Raw genomic sequence first — 10,025 nt, forward strand, 5'->3', positions numbered from 1 at the left:
TCACTCCTTCATTTATCTATTAATGAGTTCGATAAGCCATAACATGAGTAAGACAAACGCAATGTAACGCCCGTGTTTCTGGGCCAGGCATTAATGATGATGTAATAGTCTAGGTTAACCTTTGTAACCCTTTTTGAAATAATAAGAATGTATTATTTGAGTATTATATGTTTATGCTTAATTGTGTGGCTTAAATGAATTAAGAATAAAAATAAGCGTAAAAATAAAATAGTAGATAAACCCAATATCGATACATGAAGACGTAGTGGTCGTGACGAGGTTTCCGAATATATATAGAATGCCGAAATCCGAGTTATAACGAAGAAGTTATGACCTGTCGAAGTTTCGCGACAGAACCGGCGCGACATTGCGTGACGTAAATAGTGAATTTACGATAGAGCGATTTTTAGACTTAGTGATCTAAACAAAATTCGTAGAATACGTTAAACCGAGAGCATGCATAAAGAGAACGTCTAAATTTGACTTCGTATGAGGAAGTTATGATTTTTCTAAGTTTCGACTTAGCAGTATGCAACCCGAAGTTCGGATTTGAGATCGAGGGATTTCTAGCCGAAACAATCTAAACGAGAATCGAAGATCTCGTCGATAGTAGTCCAACGGTAAAAAGACAGACGAAAACGGATGTCCGATGAAGAAGATATGAATTTCTAACGGAGTTTTCCTGTCCCGGCCTACTAAAAATAATATAATAAAAATAAAAGTCAAAATTAGCTGACGGAGACTAAACGAAAGTTGTAGAGCATAATCTCACCTACGCGTGGATATAAATAATGTTGAAAACGGAGATCGTATGTGAAAGTTATGAATTTCTGAAGTTCGAGGCACGCATCCCAAAGTGGGAACGCCCTGCGTTCAGTGCTTGGCTCCGGATTGGCCACGTCGATGCTGACTCAACGGATAAGGTATAGGATCGGAACCCCGCTCCTACGTATCGCGTTCGGGGAACGCCATGCGTTCGTTTGGGGAACACACTACGTTCGTGGCTGACTCCAACCCTATAAATAGAACACAAAGGGAAGCCGTTTGTGGTTGCCAAATCTCTTCTCTCTCAACCTTATTTCATCGATCTACGTGCAAATTATACCTCCGAAGCCCCGGTATCATCCCGAGACCCGAAGCGAGTCTTGAAGCCCCGAAGATCCAGAGAAGTAAAGTTTATGAGCCGAAACTCTGCCCGCGAGAAACCTGATTTTTGTGAAGATCTCCCGGGGTCACCGAAGAAATACTACTCTTAGAGTCGTGGTGATGTCCGATCATCTTCTTGATGGGTTTTGAGCAATCTAACACTCATATGGTGTACATGCAACCCTATAAACCTTGAATCTATGTTTTCTCTATTATACATGCAAATATTAAATATTCCAAGGTTTCATCCTAACTAACACATTATGAAGCACCTATACTACAAAGTTCTAGTTAGATGACATACCTTTTGATGTAGCTTGATGTGTTCAAGCTTTAAGAGTTTAGCCCCAATAGTGTGGAAGCCTCAAGTGGAATCACAAAACACCTTCGAAAACCTTTAGAGAATATGGATACTTGGCTCACGCTTATGAAATCGGTTATTGCCCTCTTTAGTGTATCCACACTAGCCACTAGCCCAATTTCATGAACCATAAGACCCTTTATATAGTGTGGAGGATTAGGGTTAAACCCTAATACCAATGACCTCTCATTTCCTAGGATCCATGGGTTAAAGCTCCATGGACTATCCATAAAGACTTAGCCCAACCTAAATGAACTTGGCCCACTACACACACACACACACACACACACACACACATATATATATATATATATATATATATATATATATATATATATATATATATATATATATCTAAGAGTCCGTATTTAATTAGTTCCTTTTGATCACTTAATTAATTATAAATTAATTCTTGATCAATACTAATTAAATAATATGATTATATTAATATATTACACTACAAGAAAAATGGGTATCAAAGACTGACATAATCAGTCCTTGATGGTCAATAATCAGTCTCTGATAAGAATCAGGGACTGATTTAGCTAGTTCCCAGCTAGTCCCCGAGACCTAGTCTTAGATAGTCGATTTTTTATGTATCCGAGACTAAAACTCAATCCCTAATTCATCAAAGTATTAAAGATAGAAACTTAGTCTTAGATAATATTCCATTCAGTCTCTAATTTCTTTTCTTCAAACCCCCAATTTGATGTCATATCAGTCCTTGATACTATCTTTTAGGGACTGAATACCAGCCTTTTATCATATTAGTATTTGATAATATCATTTAGGATTGAATATCAATCTTCTAAACTATCTAGTTTAGTCTATAATATTATTTTTCAGTGACTTAATATCAATCTCAAATACAATGTTATTCAATCTCAAACCTAATATTTCAAGGGCTAAATACCAGTCTCGGGTACAATGTCATTTAATCTCTAACCATAACACATTTATATGTAAAAATTAGGTCTAAAATTTTTTATAAATTTAAATGGAATATAAAATAGTAATAAAAACTTAAACATAATAAATAGAAAACATAAAACATTACTTGAATTAAAATTGATCTTGTCTTACAAGATTCGAAATATTTAAAACAAAAATATCTTCCGAAATTTCTAAACATACCCATTAATATTTATAAAACACATGCCCTAAACTCATATGATTTGGTTCCACTTTTGTAGAAACTACATGGCGATTTAGAATCTTTAGGTGTGCACAAACCAACAAGTAGGGAACTTCTCTTGTGGTGGCTCTATATGAATGTTCTTCCCCTATTACAAGAAAGACCCAATTCAAAATCTTGAAAACTCCACAAAATTGTAAAGAATTTATGGAAAAGAAAATATCTAGTATGCTAAAAAAGAGGAATTAAACATGCAAATTTCAAAAATGTGTACTTGTCAAAATGTGGCCTGTGTGAGGTTGGAACACCTTGGCTTGGGATGATAGTGATCTGCAGCAAAGAAAAAACATTAAAGTCCCAAACATGACATGTTGTCAAATAGGAAATTATAGAAGGGTACGCTTATCCAATTATCAGGCGGGTTGGTCGGCTTTGTGTTATTTTCAAAAAAATTTAGTTTAAACGCTAGTTACTTGTGGTATTCTATAGCATGGAAAGAAGGAAAACTCATAAGTACGTTCCATACCATGTCTGAAAACACATTTATGAAAACACCCGATATCTCACCGATGTAAGATTTTAATTTTCTTTCAATAATTTTGTATTGTCAACCATCTGAGAAAACAAAAGAAATGCCATATCGTGTGAACACATGATTTAAAAGAATTAAAGATACAAAAGAGTCTCACTTTCACCTAACCTAAAGTCAAAGTCAAAATTCATCTAACCAACATCCATACAGAAGAAACACAACTGGTATATGAATAAATGATAGACATTCTTATAATTAATCACTGAAAACATTAGATATCAAAACCAAGTAAGAAGTTATTGTAAGAGATTACTGAGATAATATAAAATTAACTATTCATAACTTAAAGGAACCCACCATTTAATCATCTCTTTAGAAAGGATGTAACAAATTATGGCATGCAACAGTGTATCATATCTGTTAAGCTAGAAATCCATCGCCAATTGCATTCTAATATTGATACTGATTATACATACATGACCATAAAAGCGTAATCGTATATGAATATTTAAATTGGGAAACAATCACCTGTGATAAGGGCAATATCTTGCAATAAAGAAAATAATTTGGTTTAACACCATTATTCTTCATTTGAATTAACATTGAATGCACTTCTTCCATCTTTTTTATTTACAAAGACCGATTATAAGTGAATTATAGCAAAAACATCAGGCGGGGTACCTCTTTCTTCCGTACCTGCCAATACTCTAATTGCTTCTACAAATCAATGAGCTCTACAGAGCCCATATATGATTGAATAATGTCACTTTTCAACTTTTGAAAAGTCGTTATCTACAAATACATGACAATCTTGCTACTAAAGGCTGAATCTGGAAACATAGCACGAAAAACTTCAGAATTTTAAGAAAGCATACCATTGATTCCACTACTTATATTTGATAACCTCAACAAAAGATTCTTCATATAGATGGAATGTGGTTTTGTCTCACAGCAACTCATCCCACCAAGTATGATATACCTTCAAAATAAACAGGAAAAATATGTGATGGACTTCACAAGGATATTTGGCAGTGAAGGGTATGATAGATTTCCGTGTGAAATATCTTCAGATGTGTTAAATGATTAGAATTTCTTGTGGATATTACTAATCAACCGACAAAAAGTAGAAAATGTTTAATTAGTCAGGACATCTGGATACATATATTCCAAGGGGCAAAGTAAAAAGTATCAATAAAATTAAATCAATTAGGTGAAAATAAAGTAATCTCGATACTGAAGGAGTTATATGAAATTACCGATGAACATTCATCAATATGATTCTTCATGAAATCATCTGGAGCACGTAATGCAGACATATTATTTGAAAATTGTAAAGAATAAGTAAACAATGGTTTCTCCTTCATCCTTCATTACCTCGAGAAATCAAAAGCTGACAGAAAAAAAAACTCATAAACGTTAGTTGAAGCGTGTTATCTGAAAACGGAAACTATATTTTGGGGAAGAATTCAGATGCAGAAATTGGGAAAACATAGGTTTCAATCGGTGTAGGAATTGGTCGCCATTCCTGCCCTCCGGTGATGCCGTCACTGACCAACAGTAGCAAAGACGCATTTATTTCCTTCATCTCTCTCTATCTCTCTCATTTTGTCTCTAGGGCTTTGAGACGCCAATTGATTCGATTAGGTGGACAAGTTGTGAAGAAAGATAATGGCGGTGGTAAATCTCCAGAAGGTCGGAGGTTTAAATGGTGGAGGGATTTAAGGGAAGGAAACATGTAGTCGGTGGCACTTGGAAGAGGATTAAAGATATGGATGAACTTGAGGCGGTGGATCAATGATTAAAGGTTAGATATGGATACTGTGATTTTATTGCATATATGTAATGTAATTAAGGGTGTTCACCAAAACCGGGAGAGGGGGAGGGGAATCTGGGGGGAGTTCAAAATTTTTTGGGGTACTTCAATTTTTTTTAATGAGTTTGAAAATAATTTAAAACGATATATTTGAGATATAACATCTTTATAAAAAAAGTTGTATAAATTTTTATTACTTTTAGGAACATCAAATTTTCGTATTTATATAATTTTATTTAGAAGGAATTTAAAAAAATAATAATAATAAATAAGATGGAAGTTTTCCAACCCCTAATAATTTACATCCAAAGTTAAAGTGACTATTCTATCAAAGACTGAATTTTAGACCTTAAAAAGTTTCATTTGTAATAGTATTCTTGACTAAATTCACCAATCTCTAATGTATGGCATCTATGACTAAATAATCAATCATATATACTAAAATTCAATCAGTTATAAGTGTTCATTCAAATGTCAAATAGTGCATCTCTATTAGGGACTGAAATTCAGTCTTTAGAAAGTTTCTCATCCAAATCACAAATAGGTGTGGTTGTAATAATGACTGAAATTCAGTCCCTAATAAGTCTCATACCCAATCAAAACTGACGCAAATTTATCAGGGACTCAAACTCAGTCCCAAATAACTTTCCGTTCAAAGTCATAGTTAACTTTGGACTATTCGAGATTGAAATACTAATGTGTTTCCCACCAAACCTAAACTGGCACAAACAAATTAGGGACTGAATTTTAGTCTCTAATAAGTTTGGTCAGTCTCTAAAGATTCACACAATAAAATCAGTCCTAGATGGTATTCGAGACTAATCATCAGTCTCAGATACATTGTATCCAAGACTGATTAATCAATCTCGGATATTTTAGTCACAGAAGCCCCTTTTCTTGTAGTGTTAGAAATTATAATATATTAAAATAAGTCATATGCATGCTATTCTCAAAGGATTATCCATATAAGTTTTGTCGGTGAAGTGCAACCCAAATGGACCATGCCGAGTCGGGTCAAGTACATACCAAATATAGTTATGGACTTAGACATTAATCCAACACTTTTGATCAAGTGAGTGTATATTCATTTTCTTCTAACACATAGATAAAAAGTATCTCTGAGTGAATACATGCTATGTGTATATAGATATATATTATATGTTACTTGGAATGAATCTGTATATCTGGAACGAGTATTAAATGAATATCTTATCAGTTTCTAAGTTGCATATGTGTGCATATGTATATTGTTATCTACAAAATGTTGGGTAGAACTTGGGTAGATAGTTTTCGTGTGATAAACTGATGAGAGGCCTCGATGTTGTTGTTGATCTAGTCATCTAGCGGAGTATGGATGACGACCACAGACTCTTTCTAAACTGTCCAGTGGAACGCTGGCAGGTTCATAACATGTAGGTGTTGTGAACGATGTGTTCACCAGTGTACTCTATCCCCCTCATGGTTGCCTTTAGGACATCTATTGTTGAGGAAACCCCTTTGCAGTAATGTCCGACCCGATGAAAAATCCTAGATTAGGTCCCTTGAGATAGATGTTGTTTTAGGGACGTAAAGTGAGGATAACGGGAATGGGTAATCGGGTTATTGTTGGTTGGTGAAATTAAATATAATTATTTATTATGGGTTGAAAACCCTATATGCTTACCAGACTCCCAAGCCTGACCCACTCAGTTTTATTTGTATTACAGGTAGTGGCGCGAGGGAATAAGATGGATGAATCATCAAGTTATTTTGTTTATAAGCATGTACATGTATATAACCGTTGTATGGCTTGTAAAATGTCGTTTATGCTTTTTGGTCTGTATCGGAATATGACATCTCGATTTTTGATTATATAATGAAAATACATTTCTTTATGAAATGCTTTGGTAAATATTATTTTATCATATTTTGTTTTGGGAACAATTTGCGCAACTATTTTAAATCAATGGATTTATTCTGAAATTATTTTAAAAACATAAATTAAAACGGTATTTTTTGGCCGTGATTTTGGGGATGTCACAGTTGGTATCAGAGCATTAGTTTAAGCGAACTAGGAATTTGTAGGATTTCTAGACTTAAACTTAGAATCCAAAGTGAAGATTTTGAGATGAGTGTCTGTGATATTTTAGACACGAGCAATAGTTTATTTTAGGAAAGATGCCTAAAATGTCTTTATGTGCTAAATGTTATATGTTGCCATATATGATATTAGTTGTTCGGATATATGGTTTGATGCCAACCGGATCTGGAGACCTTACGTGTTTAGGATTCTAAGCGTAGGATTACAATATTAGAACTAGCATGTAAACATTTCGGAGTGATAAGGATGATTTAATTATCTATCATGGATGAGGATCTAATTTCACCTTATTCGGTATGTAGATCAAAAATGGTAAGAACCAGAAGTGGCGTTGGAAACACAGATGAAAACAGGAATCAACCACCAGTGATTGAGCAAGCACCTGTTGTAGCAGCAACACCAGAGCCAATGACAATGGATGGGGTGCAAGCCATGATTCGGGCTATGTTAGCCGAATAAATGGAAGAAATGCAACAGATGTTGCATGAAAATAGGGACGAACCTATCATGTCCATTGAGCAACCGGAGCTGATTCCCAAGCAATCGGAGGAAGGGAACAATAGTCGCATTGTGAGTCAAGTTGGGACTCAAGGAGAACGAAGGAAAGACCCAGAAAGGGGAAACAATAAGGATGGGCGAATGTATAAGAATTTCTTGGGCGCCAAGTCTCCAAGTCTTTCTGGAAGCCCAAAGCCTGTTGAGATTATGGGTTGGATCTCCGAAATGGAGATGGTAATTCAAAGTTGCGATTGTAGCAAAAAACAGAAGACTGTCTTTGCAGTTAGACAACTAAAGACCAGAGTCTTGAGCTGGTGGAAGTTGTTGGCGGATACTATGCCACGAGGAGAAGCCTTGAAAATGTCATGGGAGGAGTTCTTGGAACAACTAAGGGTGCAGTACTGTTCAGAGATATATCTGATTGATCTGGACAATGAGTTCCAAAACTTGAAGAAGGCGAGAGTGAGCGTAGATGACTATGTTACTGCATTCACAGAGAAAATGAAGTTATTTCCATACCTAGTGCCAACAGAACTCTCCAAGATCGAGAGGTTCGCTAATTGAATGCCTGCTGACTTGGGCCCGACAGTCAAGATGGCAACCACTCTGAAAACAATTGTTCGAGAAGCTAAGAATGTGGAGGCCCAACAAAAGGAAAAGGGTCTGGAAAGGATAGAGGTTGGTGAAAAGAGGAAGTTCGATGGACCTTCAGGGTCCAACAAGAAAAACAAGTTCTCGAAGTCTAGTTCGAGAGGAGGAGGAGGCGAAGCGAAATGGTGCGACAAATGTAAGAAGAAGCATCACGGAAAATGTGACATAGTAGCCACATGTTTTAAATGTGGAAAGCCAGGGCATTATGCCAACGAATGCGCCCTCACCAAGAAAGTTTGTTATGGTTGCGGTGAGGAGGGTCACATGTCGAGGGAATGTCCGAAGAAGAAGGAGGCTGCAAAACCCAACATTCTGCCAAAGCCAAAGGCGAGAGCCTTCCAGATGACACTGGAAGCTGCTAAAGATGAAGCTGATGTCGCTTCAGGTACCTTTCTTGTAAACAAATTGCCTGCCCAAATTTTATTTGATTATGGAGCCAACTACTCCTTTATTTCGCAGGAATTTGGTAGAAAACTAGCTTTGCCTGTCGATAGACTAGATAATGCTTTATTAGTCGAAGTTGCAAGTGGCAAGTTTGTGATGGGTTTTGGCCATATGAACATTCCTATGCGCACATGCAAACCCTAATGCTTGGATCTAGGTTTCTCTAATTAAACATGCATTGGATCCAAGACTTCTAATAGCTAATAGAGCATAAGAACAATACAAAACCAGAGTTAGAAGCTTACCTTGAAACACTTGTTTGATCTTCTTGTTCTTGGAGCTTTAGAGTCACAAATGTCACTCCTCTAATGGCTTACAAACACCAACTAGCAAGAGGATGATTTGAGAGAGAGGAGAGGGAATAGAAATCGGCCAGGGTTTCTTTGCTTTAGCAGAGGTGCCGATTTCCCTTGCCCTAAGGGTCTATTTATACTTGTAAGGCTCCTAGGGTTTCACCCTTAAACCCTAGTTGGATAACTTTACTCAAAGCAATCCAAATCCTTTCCATGATAAGCCCTTGGACGATTTGTGGCTTATCCCAAGCCCTAGAAATCGTCCAACCCTATCCAAGAAGGATTTACAGCCCAAGGTGTAACTATTAAACAATTGACAGTTTATACCCTCGTATTTAATTAATCTCTTTAAGTCACCAAATTAATCCTAATTAATTTATGACTTATATTAATCAAATAACAATATTATTATTCCTTATATTATTCTCATAATATATTAATAATATTTATTCTCTCATAATAAATCATCCTGTCAAGTTGCTATGGTGAAGGCAACCCAAAAGGACCATGCACAATCGGGTCAAATACTTGCCTAATATAGTTGCAGCCTTAGACACTATTCCAACAGTCTCCCACTTGGATAAGTCTAGTAACTATATGCACAAGTACAATCCGATTTGGAATCGTATCTCTCAAAGACGCTGTCAAACTCTGATTTAATCAATCTTGTCCTTTAGATAAGGGATCGTACAGTCCTCTGTTAGATATCATGCTGACAATCCTATGGAATAATTATTCTAGCATTTTGGTTTCTCGATGTCCGATTCATTTGACATATAACTTAATCGAACACATCAATTCAGTTCTGACCGGGCCCGGCACATAAGTCAAATCAAATCATCGAGCGGCCGAGATATCGCTTTTACCCTCTTGGGATAAAAGTAACAGATAAACTTCGACTTATATGCATTTACTTATTCATTAATCAACTATACACAACAATGCGTTTTATAACACCGAGTTACTGATGCGTTTTCGCATTATCAATGTACAACCAATTAACAAATAACAAACCATATATCTAGGTTTTAAGACTATATGATATTATCGTCTTGCGATCACCCTTTTATAT

General features: G+C 35.9%; 1 long non-coding RNA gene across 3 annotated transcripts; it reads right to left on the bottom strand.

Moving 5' to 3' along the window:
• Positions 1-2,544: 2,544 nt before the first annotated feature.
• LOC145088967 (uncharacterized) lies at positions 2,545-5,036 on the bottom strand. 3 transcript variants are annotated; one of them, XR_013701347.1, is made up of 4 exons: positions 4,431-5,036; positions 3,703-4,153; positions 2,917-2,972; positions 2,545-2,790 (listed from the first exon to the last, which is right to left on the bottom strand). It is a non-coding gene; the product is annotated as an uncharacterized LOC145088967 (long non-coding RNA). The 3 variants fall into 3 exon arrangements; XR_013701346.1 differs by having other exon boundaries at positions 2,917-3,257; positions 4,050-4,153; positions 4,431-5,033; XR_013701345.1 differs by having other exon boundaries at positions 4,050-4,153; positions 4,431-5,017.
• Positions 5,037-10,025: the final 4,989 nt, after the last annotated feature.

The sequence above is a fragment of the Lactuca serriola genome, chromosome 2 (genome assembly GCF_051521515.1).
Source record: "Lactuca serriola cultivar US96UC23 chromosome 2, Lser_US96UC23_V15, whole genome shotgun sequence".
In the NCBI taxonomy this organism is placed as follows: Eukaryota; Viridiplantae; Streptophyta; class Magnoliopsida; order Asterales; family Asteraceae; genus Lactuca; species Lactuca serriola.